Source organism: Ambystoma mexicanum, chromosome 4q (genome assembly GCF_040938575.1).
Source record: "Ambystoma mexicanum isolate Mex_15411 chromosome 4q, UKY_AmexF1_1, whole genome shotgun sequence".
Taxonomy (NCBI): Eukaryota; Metazoa; Chordata; class Amphibia; order Caudata; family Ambystomatidae; genus Ambystoma; species Ambystoma mexicanum.
In genome coordinates this window covers 31,778,903-31,798,834 of record NC_090928.1, presented here as the reverse complement: position 1 = coordinate 31,798,834, position 19,932 = coordinate 31,778,903, and the positions used below count along the sequence as shown (strand labels likewise).

The following is a 19,932-nucleotide window of genomic DNA, read 5'->3' as shown; positions in this document are numbered from 1 at the left end:
ACGCAGCTCTAACGACCCACGGGTCGAGGTTTGTACACCTACCGGGCCCGTGCCCGAGGAGCGGGGCAAGTCGCGCGCCTCACACGAGACTTGGCAGAGGCCGGCCCCAGCGAGCCGAGCAACACGTTGCAGCCACGTGGTAGGCAGCTCAACAAAATGGCTGACGTTCCAGAAAGGGACACCCGTTCGACGCCTCTGAAGGACTTCGGCGAAGAATGAGAGTCGAGGTGGGACTGGCATCAACCAGGTACGTGGCCTACGGCCTACCCTTCTTATGCACAGGGTTGTTTTCCCTTGCAGCCGTATGTACAGCGTCGGCAGCGGCCCCAACCAACCTCGAGCTACCCCGTCCGTGCCCTCCGCCTCTTCGGCCAGTGCGGACCGTATCTTCAAGAGATTCCTCGGCCTCATGAAGTCTCCACAGATGGGGGCTTTCATCAAGGACGCAGTCAGGGAAGTAATTCCCGCTATGCTAGCGGCACCACAGACGCCTCCGCCGATGCCTCAGGCCCCGGCGCAGCTACCGCCTCCGGATCCTCAGCCTACTCTGCAGACGGTTCCAAACCAGCCTCCTCCTCTTCCTCAGCCTACGTCCGTTGTCCCAGTGCCCAAGCCTCTGGCTCCGAATACTCCTCCTCCACAGGATCCCTCAAACCCTCCGGATACTGATGAGGACAATGATCCTGACACAGCATCATCAGCCAGGGCCTTGCATGAACCTCTCTCAGGACTGGCGGTATACCTGGGCCCACCCCCTGCCCCAGGTAGAACAGCCAGCAGAGGGCGTCCTCACTGAAGACCTCGCAAGACGCCCTTCTTAAACGGGAATTCCACTGCAGACCGACTTGGCCTCCCTCGCCAAGAAGGGTTGGCTCAAACCCCACTCTGTCCAGTCGGTCAACCACTGCCTGGACGCCAAGTGCAGGCAGATGGAGGGGGATACACACTTGCTCTCCTCCCACCCTCAGCCACACTCCTCGGCGATCGCTGCAGCGTCACTGTACTCCAAGCCTCAGTCTTCCACGTCTTTGTCATCTATGGCGCTGTTAGGCAAGGAGGAGAAAACCTTGGAGGCTTACGGTAAGAAGCTGTATTCCAATGCTTCCTTGCATCTGTGACAAGCCAACGCAGACGCCATGCTAGCAGCTGCCAACCAGAGAGTATGGCGGGAAATTGTCGACTTCCTCCCAGAACTCCCCGCCCACAGCCAATCGCGTTTTAAGGCGGGGCTAGCCGAAGCCAAGCTCGTGGCTCAGGATATCATGGAGTCCACCATGGCACACATTGATACCTCTGGACGTGCCATCTGTATTGCCACGGAGATGAGAAGGATAGGCTGGCTCAAGGCAACCAAGTTCACCCTGACGTCCAGGAATGTATTCTATATCTGCCCAACGAGGGCAGTGACCTCTTTCACTTCAGCACGGACAAAAAGCTGGACAAAAAGAAGAACAGATCTCAGGCGGCTATCCATATCCATACTGACAAAGACGATGCCCAAAGCGGATAAGGGTCGCTCATCTGGAGGCTTCCGCGGCTTCCAGGAATGGAGGTCTAGGCAGCCGGAACGCTCGCCAACCCAAAGTCGGCGCAAGCATCAAAAAGGGGGGGGAGGCAAGGGCTTTTTCCAGTCCCCGTCCTCCGCCTCTGCCTCAGAGGGTAAAAAGTCCTGACACACCCCTCCGGGTCCATGTGTCTCCAGCGGGGGGCAGGCTTGCTCTTCATGCACACTTTTTTGCGACAGAACTTTGCGGACCCCTGGATCCTGTCAGTCTCCTCGGGGTACCGTCTACCTATTCCTATCTCTCCTCTCCCTCAAGTTGGCACAGCAACTCTTTTGGCAGAGATTTGGTCGCTCGTCCTGAGCCAGGCCATGGAGGAAGTCCCAGCCCCCCAGCGAGGCTTGGGCTTTTACTGCAGGATCTTCGCCATTCAGAAGAAGAACCAGGCTGGCCTGAAAGTTGGACTGGACCTTTCCACCCTCAACCTCTCCTTACCTCTTCAGAGATTCAAGATGGTTACGCCAGCCCTTATTGCGGAGAGACTGGAGTTGCTCCCTGGATCTGAAGGACGCTTATCTGCACGTCCCGATCTGGCAACCCCATCGTTCTTTCTTCCGGTTCAGGATCATGGGCTGCCATTTTCAGTACAAGGTCCTTACTTTTAGCCTCAACTCGGCCTCCAGGGTCTTTACCAGACTCATGAATGCTGTGGCAGCCCTCCTCCGGGCTCAGGGCCTCCATATATACCCCTACCTAGACGACTGGCTTGTCATGGCTACATCTCCAGCAGCAGTTCACCATTCCTCCCATGCACTGATGAACACGCTACAAGACCTGGGCTTTTCGCTCAATCTCAAGAAGTCACAGCTGCAACCCACGCAGTCTTTGACTTTCCTGGGCCTCATCTGGGACACGCGCTCCGAGAGGGTTTTCCCCTTGCAGGACAAGATCTCGGCCATCAGGAGAGTCACGTACCACTTTCTCAGCTGAAGCGCTACTTCGCCTTGGTGCCCAGACCTCACATGGTGGTCCAGGGACTGCAACCTGCGGAGGGGCAAGCCCTGCAGGCCCCCTGTCCCACAGGTGATGATTACCCCAGACTCCTCCTTCGAGGGCTGGGGAGCCACCCGGGAGGATCTCTCGGTCCACGACAGAGGACCCGTCAAAAACAAGAATACCACATCAATTGGCTGGAACTGAACACCATCTGGTTAGTGCTCAGGGCCTTCCTCCCACGTCTCAAGGGAAAGGTTGTCCTCATACAGACAGAAAACTTGTCCAGTATGTACTACATCAACAAACAAGGGGGGGGACCAGGTCCCCTTCCCTCTGCAGACTGGCGATCATGTGGGAATGGGCCTTGGAGAACGAGATTTTCCTCACGGCAGTCCACCTCCTGGGGGAATCCAACCTGGGAGCGGAAAACTACGAGTGGCAGCTGAACAATCTCGTTGCACAGGAGATGTTCCACAGATGGGGCCTCCCCCAGGTGGATCTCTTTGCCACCATGCACAACAAGAAGTGTCCCCAGTTTGCTTCCTGCCAGGGGCAGGGCCTAGGCTCCCTGGCGACGCCTTATGGATCCAGTGGGAAGCAATGTCAGCCTACGCCCTCCCCCCCACTCCACTGATTCACAGAGTGCCGTGTAAGTTCAAGGAGTCTCACCAGCTCAACGTCATTCTGATAGCTCTGTGGTGGCCAGCCAGGCCATGGTTCTCCGAGCTGCTCAGCCTCTCTGAGGTCCCTCCAATCCACCTCCCGACAGGCACAGCACATCTTCTGACACAGCAGGGGGGCAGGGTCGTCCACCCCGCCCCTCAGAAGCTGGCCCTCACAGCGTGGTTCCTGAGCAGGTGACGCTCAGCCACCTCAACCTATCCCAGGCCAGTCTGGAAAATCGTACAGGTGGCTAGGAGCAGGGCTACCAGAGCCCAGTATAAAAGTAAATGGACCAGGTTCTGCCACTGGGCCCACTCTGGCGTGCAGGTGGACACCTGCTGCCCATATCTCTCAGCCAAAGGGGCCTGCAGGAATTCGGAGGAAGGGGTCTTCTCCTCCTCCAACCCGATTGGCCAGAGACATTTGGCCAGACTCGCTAGACTCTACCCGCCCATCAGGAAGCCACACCCCATGTGGGATTTGAACCTAGTCTTGGGCACCCTTGCACACAAGCCGTTTGAGCCTATGGCATCCGCAGACATCAGGCTGGTCACCATCAAGACAGTCCTACTAGTCGGCCTTACTTCGGCGCGCAGGGTCAGCGAGATCCAGGTCTTAGTGGCCTCAGAGCCGTACACTACCTTTCACAAGGATAAGGTGGTCCTGCGGACCCATCCGGCATTTCTTCCTAAAGTGCCATCAGCATTCCACCTAAACGAGGTGATCGTCCTTCCCATATTGTTTGCTGACCCGAAGGACGAGCCTCAGAGAGTTCTGCAATGCCTAGATGTCAGGCGTGCCCTGAAATTCTACCTGTGCAGGAACAAGGGCTTCCGCAAGTCAGATGCCCTATTGATCACTTTTGGAGGAGCCAAGCCAGGCTATCAGGCCTCCAAAGCCTCAATTTCCCGCTGGATGGTCTCTGCCTTCAAGGAAGCGTACGAGGGCCAGCATAGACCCCTTCAGATGGAAATGCATGCCCACACGGTCTGGGCCAAGGCAACGGCCATCGATTTTCAGCGCCATGTCCCCTGGCAGGTCATAAGCAGGGCGCCAACATGGCCCACTCCATCGGCTTTCTGCAAGCATTACTGGTTGGATGCCGGCTCCAGGTCAGATGCAGCCTTTGGACAGACGGTTCTCCGAAACCTGTTTGCTTAAGGAGGGTCTCCTCTCCACCCTGGGGTTACATTCAGTTGTAATCGCCCATGCAGTATGGAGGAAAGAGGACGGGACGTAAGAGTAATTATAAGTTACTCACCGTAGTGACTAACGTACTCTTAGTCCATGGTCCCCTTTCCTCCATACGTCCCATCATCCTCCCCCCTAATATTCTGGTGTCATTAAGCAATGGTAAATCTATTGTCGACATGTCTTTGGGGACTGAGGTGCGGCACCGGAGGGCAGAGTAAGGCCAGCGCATGCTTCTAGGGCCGCGCCTCCGTGCGCCTCTAAATTTAGATGGGAAGAAGATTTTTGTGGTGAAAAAGGTTCCGTCTCTCGTGAGGGACGCCCATGCAATATGGAGGAAAGGGGACTATGGACTAAGAGTACTTTAGTCACTACGTTGAGTAACTTATAATTTATTTGCACATTTTTGGCAGATAGGTTCCCCCAGTACATTAAATTACATCACATTTCTGGTTCCTACTGACCAGTTCATATTTATTCCAGGCAGGTACACTGCCTTTAATCTCCATAGCTGTTTCTGCGTACTGAGCCAAACACTCGGACTGAAGCTGTTGCAGCCTTTCTAGATTCTGAAGTGTTTGATTCTGTCTCATGTGCCAAACTGCCTGCTTGCAGTTATGAGCAGAATGGTTCTTTTATATGCAGAACCCAGGGCACGGGTCTGTGCCGGGGTTAAGACGGTCTGAGGAATTCTCTTTTGGGAGTGGGACTAAACAAAGTTGCCCACTCTCCCCCCTCTTATTTACTCTAGCACTGGGAGCCATCAACATCTTTGATTAGGGAGAAATATTCTTGGTGGGGAACAACAGGGTCATTATATCACTCTGACGTCATCCTCCTTCATATCAAGAACTTAGATTAATCATCTTCCCTCACCCATGAGGTTGTTTGTTTTAATGAATTCTCAGGCTCATTTGTTAGTGCAGGCCACTGTCTGCCCCACACGTAAGTGAGTGTGGATGGGTTATGGAGTCAATAACATATCCAGGTGGTCAATACTGTTAGGCAGTGCTTACACACCAGCAGGTATATCAGTACTACAACTGTTGGGAAATATTTGTAAGTACAGTAGGTAGGAATTCCCAATTCTAAATGTTTTAGGGGTGCTTACACACAGCCGTGTGGGGGATGGGGGAGACAAACTATTTTGGGGTTCATTTTTACTGGGCATGAAGATTTTATTAAGCTTTATTTTTGGAATGCTTACAACTGTATTCCCATGTTGCTCACATGTGGTTGCTTCACACAGACAATTCTCTTCACCTTTCCCATATTCCATCTACCAAACAGCACAGGATCGTTGACCAATCCACCCTCCCTTATTAGCCTCCGTCCCGCTACTGAAACTAAAACACTGTATAAATATGAATAATGTTCGTAAAAGCACTAATGTTATTCTGAGTGTTCATCTATTTAGAGCGCACTACAAACTAATTTATACTTAAAAGCTTTTACTAGTATTCTACATCAATGGTACATATTCAATCAATAACCAAAATATAAAAGTCTAATTAGGCCATGCCATGCCCTACGTTCCATTATTTTACATGTAGGTGCCACAGAGGTCTTTGCAGAAAGAATGTTAACCAACTGTGCCTCCTTACCCAGGTAATTATGTTGCTTCATAGAAATAACAACTACATAAATAAAACATTTTGCAGGTTTTTTCCCTACATTTATTTCATAAACTTCACACATTTTGAAAGTAATTGAAAGATGAAGATGAAGAAAGATGAAGAAAGTATTTGTGAAAGGCAGGCAGTGTGATGCCAAACCTACCCCTTGAACCAATGTTGTGGGGAACAGGCTGGTGTCCAGACCAACCACCTGCAAATGCTGGTGAATCCCTCTCAGGGAGCGAGAGGCAAGGTTTTCTTGACAGTATGCATTACGGGACTGCTAGAGCAATCATTCTTAAATATTTGCTTGTCCACACCCAGCCTAGACTGATGGCAAGACTACCCTGACCCTGGTTTGGGGATTGATAGCAGAAAATGTGCTGCAGGTATGTGCTGAATAGCCAATAGGCAGCCAAGATCAGGGAAAAGATGCTGTCCTGGCCAGCCAAGGCCGAACCCAAACACACCAAAGGCTAATGAGAAATGATGGGAAAGAAAGGATGTGCTCTTGATAGTCACAAAAAGGGAGTGCTAGTGAAAGTAAGCACCTGAACGCTCACACCAGAGAAAATACAACCCGCTAGGGAAGAAAGGCCCAAGTGGATCTTGTAAGGATAACAAGTTTTAATCTCATTCGCAAATGAGAGCAACAGCAAAAAAACTCTGCTGCCAAAAAACGTTCTGCCAAAGAAAGGTAGAAGCAGAAGCTCTTAAAGCAAAATATTGTCATAAATGACGCCATACATACAGTGAAAACCTGCGCAGCTGATTGGATGGACCCTATGCAGGTGCTGACTCTCTCCATATGGGATGGCAGACTATTGGTCCCAGCCCAATCCGTCCATCTTACATCACATTCTAGCATTGCTACCTTACTTACTGTTTCTAATGTTGTCTTAAGTAAAAGTCCTAAACAGTAGAATTGTGGAAATCTGGGAGATTATGCAAACTCCAAATCCCATAATGCCTCAAGTACAGAGACGAGGAAGAGGAGTGAGGAGTTAGTGGAGATTGAAGAAAACTCAAATCTGAATTTGCGGTTTAGTTTTATTTAAAGATCACGAGTGCGCAGGATATTTGAATATGCTGCCCACACCCGAAATGCAGAGAGAGCTGGAGCAGGAAGCAGTATGAGAAGGGTCCATACTGGAGGAGAACAAGAAGGCAGTCAATTCCAGAGGGCAGCTTGCGCTTACTTGAACTACTTACCAGTGTGGCGTGAGACGAGGAATGACAGCGCAGGCACAGCTGAGGGACTGTGAGAACCCCGACAGCAACAGTGGAGTTGCCGGAGATGCGGTTGGACTGACATGCAGCAGTCTTTGGTCCTGGTCAGGGAGAGAAGCCGGTAGGTGAACTGGAAGCTGTGGGGAGAGCCAGAGGAAGGCCCGCAGAGCAACAGAGGCTGTCCCAAAGGGGAAGTTTCATCACAACAACGTTCCACAGGTCGGGAACTCTACGAAACACTGGGGAGTCTGCCCGAAGCCACAGGGGACCCCGGAGTGTACAGACAGGCACGTAAGCCAGCAAAACAGATAAGAATATTTGAATACCGAATATATGAAGTACAAAAGTAGAACTTGAACAAGTCTCCATAAATGGGATGTCCGTATGAGGCAAATTGGAACAAGTCATACCTCAAGCAAATAGAAACACGGGGAAGTAATACAACTGTGTTGTGTTAAGACATTGAATCAGAAAATAAGTAATCTTGGTGAAAGGAATATATCAAGAAATGAACATTTGGTGGGGGGGATGGATACCTGGCAGAGGAGTATACCAGGGGATTAGCATGACCCAAAAGGGATTCCTGGCAGGAGAGTATACCAGGAAATCCACCCAAAGTAAATGAGGACATTGAAATTGTAGAAGAAATCCTGGTAAAGGGAATAAACCCGGTAGCGAACATTTGGAGGTTTGGGGGGAATACCTGGCAGAGGAGTATACCAGGGGATTTGCATGACCTACAAGTGATTCCTGAGTATACCAGGTAATCCACTCAAAGCTAGTAGCAAGATACCTGGCAGGGAAGTATACCAGGGGATCTGAAGAGTCTACTAGAGGACTCCTGGCAGGGGAGTTTACCAGGAGGTCCATCAAAATTGTGTAAAGAAGCATACTTATTTTACGAAGTTTCCTGGCAGGGGAGTATACCAGGAGGTCCATCAAAATGATATAAAGAAATTTGCAAAGCCTACGATAAAGAAGTATAAAAAAACAATTTGTTTTTTGCTATCCTGAAAGAATTATCGTTTGAAAGAGACACTTTTGCCATCTTACAGAAACTATTTGAAAGATTATTTTTCCCTCCTCAATAAATAATCATTTGAAAGAGGCACTTTTGCTATCCTACCCAAATATCCAGGGGAAGGGAACCAACCTCTGGATCCAAGGATTTCTCCTTGGGGAAAATTGCTTCTGTTGGATTTATTTATTTTGATTATGAACACTTTTTCCAAACACAAAGATATTTCCTTGCACCCTGTTACAGAGAATTCTGTTTAGGCTGAATTTCCTAACCTAGTGAGTCCCCCAGCAGCTTTGCTGGATTTTTTGGGGTTTATTTTTTTCTCCTGCCAAGAGTGAGACTCTTTTACCCTCACTCTTGGGCATGATTTGAGTGTGTTTCTTTGAATCTAGATGTGTTTAATGGGCTATGGGGTCTTTTACCCCATAGGGCGTCATGTGTTTTTGTGATGTGTGTTACACAGCACCCTCAGTGCAGTGACACAGCGGTGTCATAGTGACCCCCCAGTATAGACTCCATACCCTGGGACTGACTACTGTCTCCCAGGGCATGTAAAGTCACCATTGACTTTACTAGTCTTAAATTCTGAACAGAACCAGTACAAACCATCATATTGTGGACGTACTGGCTGGGGCAATTCGATTGCCCCAGTATCTGTTAGTCGAGGGGGCACGTCTCCGTCCCCCCTGATCGAGTTTTGGCTGGTGGCAGTGGATACTACTTTTTATATTCAACCGCGAATATTTTCCTATGGGATTTCCCATTGTTTTAGGCTACTATCTTTATTTAATTATTTACGGTAGCCTCGAACATACCGCCGGTTTATTTAATTAATATTAATTCTCCGGTTGGTATTTTTTGCCAAAACTTGATTCTAAAATGGCGTTTGTGTTCTCTTCTGTGACTCCAACCCAAGTCGAGCCCTTTGTTCCACTTTTTGGCGGGCTTCTCCACAGAAGCCCTCCAAAGTGGTGCCACTCTGTCTGGGGTACTTAGGAGGGGTGGAGGGGAATTTAAGCACCCTGGACTGAGTTGCCTAGGCAACTCAAGTCACACTCCATCCTGAATGGCCCAAGTGGTGAGCCGGCCGGCTCACCACTTAGCATGTTTGAGTGACAGCTAGGCTGAGTGAATGGGGGTTTGCTGCATAAAAGCAGGGCTTTGGGAACTGGAGCTTCCGAAGTCGCCACATGACCTAAGAATCCGTCGAGGGAGAAGCTGAGCCGACCTGCCACGACACCACGACCGGTGGAGCCCTGCTTGACCGTCTCACCACTTTTCCCAACGACAGAGGAGATCTCCCGCCGGAGACTCTTCTTCCTTTAACTGGTGGGGATAACCCGTTTCACCGTCTTTTCGCTTACCCGACGTATCTCGTGGCCGCCTTGCCCGTGCTAAGCACCCCGGCAACCGGGATACCACGTTTTACCACGACCGCGAGATGAAGGTACCACCTTTTACCGGAAAACTCTGCGGCTGGTTTCTGCCCTGGTAGTGCAATGACCTGCATCTTTCCTTCACGTCGAGATCTTCTCTTCCCCTGGACGACGACGCAACTTGCAACCACTACCAGGAACAACTGCCACCGCTGGAGGATCCTTCCCACTTAAGGTACCGTGTCCCGCCTGGCTTCCCTTGTAACCGACTGTACGGGGTAGATTTAGCCCCCGGCTTTCGAACCTGGGTTAGCCTGGGACACCCTGGCTAAACTTTTCTAAAGCCTCTCTAAACTCTTTTCTGAACCCTCTGCAAGACTTTCTAAGCCTAGTGTGACTGTGTGATCTTGGGCGCATTTGTGCTCTGCTCTCTCTAAGAGTGGGCCTAGCCTTTGGACTTTGGCTCACCAGTGACTTTTTGCTCTCTGCCTTGCTAATAGTGTTCCTGAATCATAGAGTGGTGTAACCCTGCATATTCTGCCTTTTTCCCTCCCTTTTTCACAACCTTAGTAGAGTGCAATCTAGTTAAGCGCTCACCTCTGTATGAATATAAGTGGTGCCTTACTGTGATTTTCTAATAAGGGCAAAAGGGGTGTATATATCATCATAATAACTGCGTTTAGAATATTTTACAATAAGAGTGCTGGAGTGTTTCAACTGTGTGTTTTTAAATAAATAATTATATACTTTGATACCAAAGCTCTGGTCAGTGTTTGCTTGTATTATTGTATCTGAGTGCCTATTGAGTATACTTTACATACTGCCTAACTCTTCTTGAGGGAAGTCTGACTGCTCAGCCACAGCTACCAGGTAAATCTGGGTGGTGCAGACTGCTACCAAGTGGGTTTACTGCCAACACCTGTAGTCTTAAATCTTTTGCAGTGGTCCCTAAGGGAACTGCACAGGTTTCGGCCTAACACTGGTGTACAGCGGTGGGATTTGTATTGAGTATGCACTTTACAGTGCTTTAGGATACCTTTAGTGCAACTAACCACAAAGTTTAGCACTGAAAAAGTAATCTTTCTAACATACTATGGAAACTTATAGTCAAGAGTCCCTTGCTACAAAAACTGCTGATTGTTTAAGAGTATTGTGTAAGCATAAGAACCTCCTGACTAAAGGCAAGTAAATTGAGTTAATAGGTTGTTAGCTAACCAAAGTCTGGATGATGGGCCTGAGGAACCTACCATGCCAGAAAATGTAGATAACAGTATAGAAATTGATATTGATAATCTTGAGGAAGGGTCAGAAGAGGAGGGTGAGGCTGCTGTGACTGTCCCCCTAGGCCTCTGTCTGCCCTACCTGCTGTACCTACTGGGCCTTTACCAAGTCCCACACTAAGTCCTCAATATCTCGAATTAGAGAAAATGAAACTTGAACTAGAGTTCAAGAAACTGAATACTCTGGCTGAACAGAGACATCAGGAAATGAATCAAGAACTAAGGCTAAGGGAAATGGAGCTCAAGCATGAGCTAGAAATGAAGAAATTGTCTGTCGAAAATGCTTCTCTCTCTGGCTCCTCTAGAAGTTCCAGTCCTAAAAGACCCCGGATGCCTAAAGAATTGGCTGGTATGTATGAGCCTAAGTTGGATGTGTTGGATTGGTTGTCTCTGTTTGAATATAATCATGGGCTCCAGAACATCACAGGAAATGACTTACTCACCTGGTTGTTCTCTAGGCTTCCCCCTGTTGCAACTGATGTGGTAGTGGAGTTGGGGGAGGAGGATAGGAAAGAGTATGAATGTGTGAAACTAGCTTTGATAGCTAGGTTTGGGAAGACCCCTTCCCAGTATCTTGAGAGGTTTAGGACCCTCAAAAAGAATTATGGTACCCCTTGGGCTACCTGGGTAAGTGAATGTTTGAAAAACTTAGAGGGATGGATTAAGGGTTACAAGGTGAACACTTATGAAGGTATGAAAAATCTTTTTATGTTGGAGTCAATTTATGATGCCTGCTCTCCTGAGCTCAGACAGCACTTGGCTGATTAAAAGGAATTAGATTCCAGAAGACTAGCTAAGGCTGCTGACTTGTGGGTTGCCAACAGGGCCACTCACAAGGATTCAGGGGTCACTCAAAAAAAGGATGAGGGAAAGCAGCCACCTAAAGTGAATCCAGAAAATGTAATGCCTCCCATACCAAAGAGGGCCACAAACAACAGAATAACCAGGGTAAGCCCCAGGGTAAACCGAACCAGGCTAGTGTACCTTCTGGTCACCAACCAGAAGGAGGTCAGAACAAGCCACCCTTTCAAAGAGCATTTGGACAATGCTATATCTGTAAGGCTACTGACCATATCAAAGGGGATCCCAGATGCAAGGGTAAACCTGCAGGGATCAGCACAGTCTCCTTAGCCTTCACTCCTGAGGATGAAGTACAGATGGCTAGTGCCCACTTTGAACTCTTTGCTGAAGAACCCTTGGGTCTTCAAGCAACTGTAAACTTAGAGCCTATGGGTCTGGTTAGTCCCCAGAATAGGGTTGTGTATAACTCCCTACCTGTTAACTCTAAGGTGTATTATGTGGACAGTGTTCTTGTCAATGGCCAGGATACTCCTGCCAGGAGAGACACTGGGGCCAGCAGACAGTATTGGATGAAAGCTTCTTTCAACCGGAGGATGTGGCAAAAGCACCCAAAGGTCCCACTAAAATGTCTGGAGGCACTGTCCAGATGGTTCCTATTCTACCAGCCCTCATTCAGTGTAACAACATGACAGTGAGGATCCCTGTCAGTGTTCAGACTGAGGTGCCTGGGAAAGTCCTGTTGGGGAATGACCTGAGAACTCTAGGAGTAGTGTCACCCCCAGGCCTCCCAGTATGGAGAACCAGAACCTAACCAAATTGGCTAGAGAGGCCACCTTAAGGGACCCCCCCTAAGCCTGTGGGAACTTCTACTGAGACCCCCACTACAAGCCCTGGTGTTAGTAAGTTGACCTCTAACCCAGGCACATTTCAGGCTAGTACAGTAGGGAAATGGGAGCCCCAACCAAGCTCCATCATTGTTCCCCCAGTTTCAGAGTCTGTGACTCCCCCTGCTTCTGAGGAAGTGGTGGATAGACCTACTGGACCCCTACCTAGGCCTGAGAGAACTGGTAATTCTCAATGCTGGTGGAAAACCAGGAAAGAAAAGTCTAAGGCCAAAAACCTTCAGACTGTTGGACCTTCTACTGAAGACCCCAACTCAAATCTTAGTATTAGGGGGCAAACTCCTAAAGTAGCTGATGTTAGATCTAAGAGGAAGGGGGAGCAGGTACATTGCCTAACCCCAACCCCTCCAACAAAGAGGCCTAAGACCCAACCTGCTCCCACAAGAGAGGTGGTGAGGAACCTTGGAGGCCCCTCTAGATCTAAGGGAATCCTTTATAAGGACCCCTTGAAAAAGCCTAACACAGGTTCAGAAGTTGTAACCACTTCTGAGCGACTGGTCAACCAGGTCCCCTATCACTTTAAAAAGACTGATGTTCCTCAAAGGGTTTGTAGGTCATATAGCTTACAAAGGAAAACCTTTGCTTGGGCCATAGAACATAGGTCAAGGTGTCACCATCAAAATGCTGATGGACTCTCTAGGATGTTTCTCATCGACTAGAGGTATGAGGTTCCTCCAGGAGTGGATTAAATCCTCCTGTCCCTTAGTCTTTGGGGGGAATGGGCGAGTGTTAGGGAGAATTTTCTGTTTAGGCTGAATTTCCTAACCTAGTGAGTCCCCCAGCAGCTTTGCTGGATTTTTTGGGGTTTATTTTTTTCTCCTGCCAAGAGTGAGACTCTCTTACCCTCACTCTTGGGCATGATTTGAGTGTGTTTCTTTGAATCTAGATGTGTTTAATGGGCTATGGGGTCTTTTACCCCATAGGGCGTCATGTGTTTTTGTGATGTGTGTTACACAGCACCCTCAGTGCAGTGACACAGGGGTGTCATAGTGACCCCCCCAGTATAGACTCCATACCCTGGGACTGACTACTGTCTCCCAGGGCATGTAAAGTCACCATTGACTTTACTAGTCTTAAATTCTGAACAGAACCAGTACAAACCATCATATTGTGGACGTACTGGCTGGGGCAATTCGATTGCCCCAGGGTCTGTTAGTCGAGGGGGCACGTCTCCGTCCCCCCTGATCGAGTTTTGGCTGGTGGCAGTGGATACTACTTTTTATATTCAACCATGAATATTTTCCTATGGGATTTCCCATTGTTTTAGGCTACTATCTTTATTTAATTATTTACAGTAGCCTCGAACATACCGCCAGTTTATTTAATTAATATTAATTCTCCGGTTGGTATTTTTTGCCAAAACTTGATTCTAAAATGGAGTTTGTGTTCTCTTCTGTGACTCCAACCCAAGTCGAGCCCTTTGTTCCACTTTTTGGCGGGCTTCTCCACAGAAGTGGTGCCACTCTGTCTGGGGTACTTAGGAGGGGTGGAGGGGAATTTAGGCACCCTGGACTGAGTTGCCTAGGCAACTCAAGTCGCACTCCATCCTGATTGGCCCAAGTGGTGAGCCGGCCGGCTCACCACTTAGCATGTTTGAGTGACAGCTAGGCTGAGTGAATGGGGGTTTGCTGCATAAAAGCAGGGCTTTGGGGACTGGAACTTCAGAAGTCGCCACAGGACCTAAGAATCCGACGAGGGAGAAGCTGAGCCGACCTGCCACGACACCACGACCGGTGGAGCCCTGCTGGACCGTCTCACCACTTTTCCCAACGACAGAGGAGATCTCTCGCCGGAGAGTCTTCTTCCTTTAACTGGTGGGGATAACCAGTGTCACCATCTTTTCGCTTTCCCGATGTATCTCGTGGCCGCCTTGCCCGTGCTAAGCACCCCGGCAACCGGGATACCACGTTTTACCACGAGCGCGAGATAAAGGTACCACCTTTTACCGGAAAACTCTGCGGCTGGTTTCTGCCCTGGTAGTGCAACGACCTGCATCTTTCCTCCACGTCGAGATCTTCTCTTCCCCTGGACGACGACACAACTTGCAACCACTACCAGGAACAACTGCCACCGCTGGAGGATCCTTCCCACTTAAGGTACCGTGTCCCGCCTGGCTTCCCTTGCAACCGACTGTACGGGGTATATTTAGCCCCCGGCTTTCGAACCTGGGTTAGCCTGGGACACCCTGGCTAAACTTTTCTAAAGCCTCTCAACTCTTTTCTGAACCCTCTGCAAGACTTTCTAAGCCTAGTGTGACTGTGTGATCTTGGGCGCATTTGTGCTCTGCTCTCTCTAGGAGTGGGCCCAGCCTTTGGACTTTGGCTCACCAGTGACTTTTTGCTCTCTGCCTTGCTAATAGTGTTCCTGAATCGTAGAGTGGCGTAACCCTGCATATTCTGCCTTTTTCCCTCCCTTTTTCACAACCTTAGTAGAGTGCAATCTAGTTAAGCGCTCACCTCTGTATGAAAATAAGTGGTGTCTTACTGTGATTTTCTAATAAGGGCAAAAGGGTTGTATATATCATAATAGTAACTGTGTTTAGAATATTTTACAATAAGAGTGCTGGAGTGTTTCAACTGTGTGTTTTTAAATAAATAATTATATACTTTGATACCAAAGCTCTGGTCAGTGTTTGCTTGTATTATTGTATCTGAGTGCCTATTGAGTATACTTTACATACTGCCTAACTCTTCTTGAGGGAAGTATGACTGCTCAGCCACAGCTACCAGGTAAATCTGGATGGTGCAGACTGCTACCAAGTGGGTTTTCTGACAATACCTGTAGTCTTAAATCTTTTGCAGTGGTCCCTAAAGGAACTGCACGGGTTTCTGCCTAACACACCCGTAGTTGATCATTTCTAGTGTGAGGGTCAGATTGATATGTTTTAGACACAAGGACAGTTTATACGTTTTGACGACTTGACACAGACTGATTTTTAGTTTTAGTTTCCTAGATAGGCACACTCTCTTTAGGATAGGGACAGCGAGGCCTTCATCCAACCTTTTTGTTTTAAATAAAGATGCCTGATGTGAATATTACAACTTTGTGTCCGCCTCTCATTTCTGAACCCTCAAAGACCCCAAGAAGGTACGTTATAAGACACGGACCATAGCTAGTCAAGAGAAAGACAGAGCTTGGCATAGCAAAGCCTGTACCTAAATGGAACGTAACTTATTTTCTAAATAAATTAGATTATTTATTATTAATATTTTCTCTTCTGCTGATTTTTTTTTTTTTAAATCAGGGTAGTACAAGCTTATTTTTTTTTCACTAACAATTTGTTCGTTTTGCTTTTTTACTCCACTTTATTTAACATTTTCAATATAACAGAATTCGGGTTGGGTCACCAGAAGGCATCCGTCGCATTCTATCATACAATTGCATCTGATATGAACACTGAAAATGTTGCTAAATTTGTCCACCGTGCCTTGCTTCTAAGATTGAAGGAGTAGTGAGAATTTCTGTGTACTTCCTCAGCAAAACTAAAGCAGGGTAGCCCAGTGATTTTGACCAATCAATTATGGGGCTTCGAGGTTCATTCGCTCCCCTTTTCATCCACTGTATAACCGTCTAGTTATGTTTTTACAAGTATAGTATTTTAGCTCCTTCGCAAAATCGAGGAATGGGTAGATCAATGATCTAAATCTTGTAATTAAGGGGCTGCAAGTTTTATTGATTTTCCTTTTTGTGTATTCGATAACTGTTTAGCTGTGTTTTTACTAACATTGTATTTAAGCATTCTCTATTTCTTATCTATTTCTTAGAATGTATTTTTATCCAATTTGTTATTGATCAAATTCACTTCATACATGTATTTGTTAAATTGTATTTAAATGTATACTTTTATGGCCTTGTCAGTGACTGACTGGTAATATTGTTAACATGGTCAAGAAAAAAGGATCAAGCTTTGTAGGTTACTTTTTCAACAGGCCACAATTCCCCCCTTACTATGCTCTTTTGTGTTCTGAATGGATTCCTTTTACCTCAAGCTTTGTATCCCCTTGTTCTTACTGACTAGTGCCCTGCCATTAACCCCTCAATTGTGTGTCTGTTAGAATATTGAGAGCTGTCTCAAGGCCACTGGCTTGGTGGGTGGTTAGGTGGGATGTCTAATTCCTCATTGCTGTATCTCGCCCAGGGGAGCCATTGCTTGAGAATTTAGGTAGAGTGTTATTCATGGGCGCCGTGATTTTTTCAGATGCCCATATTTCCCAAACCTTGGGCCACCAGAGTTTGAGGATCGGCCCATCGTGAGATTCCCATGTACGTGCCAATGTCAGTTAGGCCGCCTGGAGCAGGTGCGATATAAGGGATGATATTCTCCTCCCCTGACCCCATTCCACCGTGACCCTCCTGGTCGACGTCCCCCAGTATGACTATGAGCGGGTCGCTGGGAATCTCCACCCCTGTGATACCCAGAATTCTGGACAGGATCTCTTTCTGGTCGAACTGTGATTGTGTGCAGGACCACCACACACGTTCCAGTGTGCCTACGGATTTGCAGCTTCCAGATTTCTCTTTTCTATTTACAAAATTATATTACTCCTAGGAAAATAGTACTAAATTCGACTGATTAGGAAATTATTCTGATTTTGAACTTGATAAGCTATTGTGATAAAAGAAAAACAAAACATTACCCAGCCCTGTGTACCACTGCCACAATACATTACTAGTTTCTGCTCAAACATACATTTACTGAGTATTTTATATTCCGGTCAGTCAGTGGGAGAGGACCTGTAGTTCCAGAATCGTGACCATTGATTATGTTTAAGGGAATCACAATTGTGCCTCTTCACTATGTTCATTTATTTTAAGTAGAGTGAAACAATTCCATAATCAGAATACTGTTTGTCTACGTTTGGTGAGTAAAGCCTAATTGAGTGAACATGAGCATGTACTTTTGTTCGCACTTACAACCTCAGTTGCCAGAGCAATCTGTTACTACTATCACATCTATGAATGCCTCATTCTGGGACACCAGATGCTCACTAAATGCTTTTCTGCATTATACTGACCTTTTCATTGAAGCTTCAGATAAGGCGATCATTGTCATTAAAGTTAAATATATTCTGTAAACATGTTTCAAAATAAACAATATGTTTAAACATAATGATGGACAAAAAGGTAGTTAAAATTGAGCACCATTCCATTTGTGTTTTTGTTATGTGTCTATCTAATTAATGTTCTTATTTTTCTGTGCTTTTCCGTAAAATCAGTAAGTTTATATTGGCCAGCAGTTAAAATAAAAATAATACTCTACAACGTATCATTCTCAGGTTTGAGACAACCTTTTGTAACTACCAAATTACAAAGGGTTGCATTCATTATTTAAATGCAAGTTGGAATGGTGAGCAGCGTTTGACTCTGAGGCATTTGTTGAATATCTTTAACATGGCAACACTGTTCTTCAGTGGACTCTGACAACGGTCACCATAGTCAGGCCATGAAATAGGGTGTGAGGGTCCCTGTGGATGTGGAAAAGCTACCAAGAAGGGAATTATGACCACTAGCCAATGCCTAAATAAACCCAATACGCAATGTGTTCATACGAAGTCTAGCAATGTCCGAATTACTGAGAGAGGGGTTGGCAATGCAGAGATGCATGGGGAAAGTGAGTAAAGAGTAGAACAGAGGAATGAAGAGGGTAAAAGGAGGTTGAAGTAGGGCAGGATCAGGAGGAAGAAGCAAGGAGAAGGGAAAGGATGAAGCTGTAGCAGAGTAAAACCAGGAGAGAGGTGGAAGGAGAAAGTAATAGGGAAAGGACTGGATTGAATTGTTGGAGGGAAAGAGTATTTCAAGAAGGAGGAGTTTGAGGAATTTCAGAGAGGAAGGAACAGGTCATCAGAAAAAGGTTGGAGACTGAGGTGGGTAGTGGAATTGAGGTTCAGAATAGAAAACTGCCACTGTACAAGTGAAGAGGATCGAAAGGCTGCAAGGGGTGATGGGAGTTAGATGGATGAACTAGAAGGGCAAAAACCAGTGTTAGGATACAAGAGCTAGTGACGCTGAAACCGAGACCAAAAACTCATAGAGCCCAAGGCTAAAGGACCCTAGAGAAATAGAGAGGCATAGAAACAGAAAGAGGCAGACTGGCTGGGTGTTAGTCCAGATTCTAGTACGCCTGTCAAGGCCACCAAGGAGATTAAAACACATTTGTATGGTGAATCAGAGCAAGGGGATTAATTGCGAAGCCAATCCAAGAAGGATCACAGAATCCCATGCATCTAACTGCCCTTGGTTGTGGAACAGACTGGAATCATCATCATTCATCTGAAAGCTACACTACTAAAAGCCTAAGAGGGTTTCAGCATTCACCAGTAACCTCTACTGACGGGGTGTCGGATCCAATAAAAATAGAGCACTATGAGAAACTGTGTACAACTGTTTCAGGACACACTAGACCTACTCACCCTGTTGTAAAGTGAAACATCTGACCTCGGGTCTGTGGTCCTCATCTAGACCATGCCACACATTTCCTTTTAACTTGATTGTGTTTTCCCTTGGACCGCCTGCATTGCTGTTTGAGGCTAAATTCATTGTTGGCAGTATTACTCCCGCCCCAGTGTTGTGCACAGTAATCCTTCAGTCTGTGACAACCCACTAAGTCAGAGTTGTCCATCTCCAGGCGCTGAGGCCCGGAAACATGTCTGATTTTCAGTATACCCTGCATTCATATTCATAAGATAAATTTGCATACAATGATTCTAAATGTATCCAGATGTTTTCTCATGAATATTAATGAGGGACATCTTGAAACCCTGTCAGGATTCCGGCCCTCAAGTCTGGAGTTGGACAACCCTGCACTTAGTGGTTATCAACCAATTGAAGACATAAATCATGTCCTTGTGCCATTAGTCTGGACACGGGGAAGATCCTCAGCAGACGGTGATTGGATCTTTTATTTTTTATGTTCGAATTCTGATTAAAATTGTAACATCAGGACTCATGGGGAAAGGGACGTAGGATGGTCAGGAGGCGCCCCATCTACAGATGCGAGAGCCCCTTATGATGTTGTGATTACTTTTAACTTTGATGGTTATCTGCTATTAGTCCTTTTATCATCCAGAATTTGACATGCCTCTTTTGTATACCCTTCTCCTGCCATCTTTTGTTTTCACTCGTGTAAATATGAGCAATTAAATGCTTAAGACAGTTTTACAATATCAAAATATTCCACTTTTTAAATAGATTGTATAGTACCAATGTGAAAGAATAAGAATGCTGTTGCATGCAACTGAAGAAAGTGATAATCTTTGTTATGTATATCTTTTATGGATAAAGCTAAATTAGTTTAGCACATCTGATAACCTAGTGCTTCTCTTTAAGTGCTTTGAAAGCTAGGCACCAATGCTAT

General features: G+C 46.9%; 1 protein-coding gene across 18 annotated transcripts in view; it reads left to right on the top strand.

Annotated features, from left to right (window-relative positions):
• The window catches only part of EPB41L2 (erythrocyte membrane protein band 4.1 like 2), a 1,866,207-nt gene that overhangs the window by 1,775,165 nt on the left and 71,110 nt on the right, over positions 1–19,932 (top strand). The gene's annotated exons all lie outside the window — the stretch shown is intronic.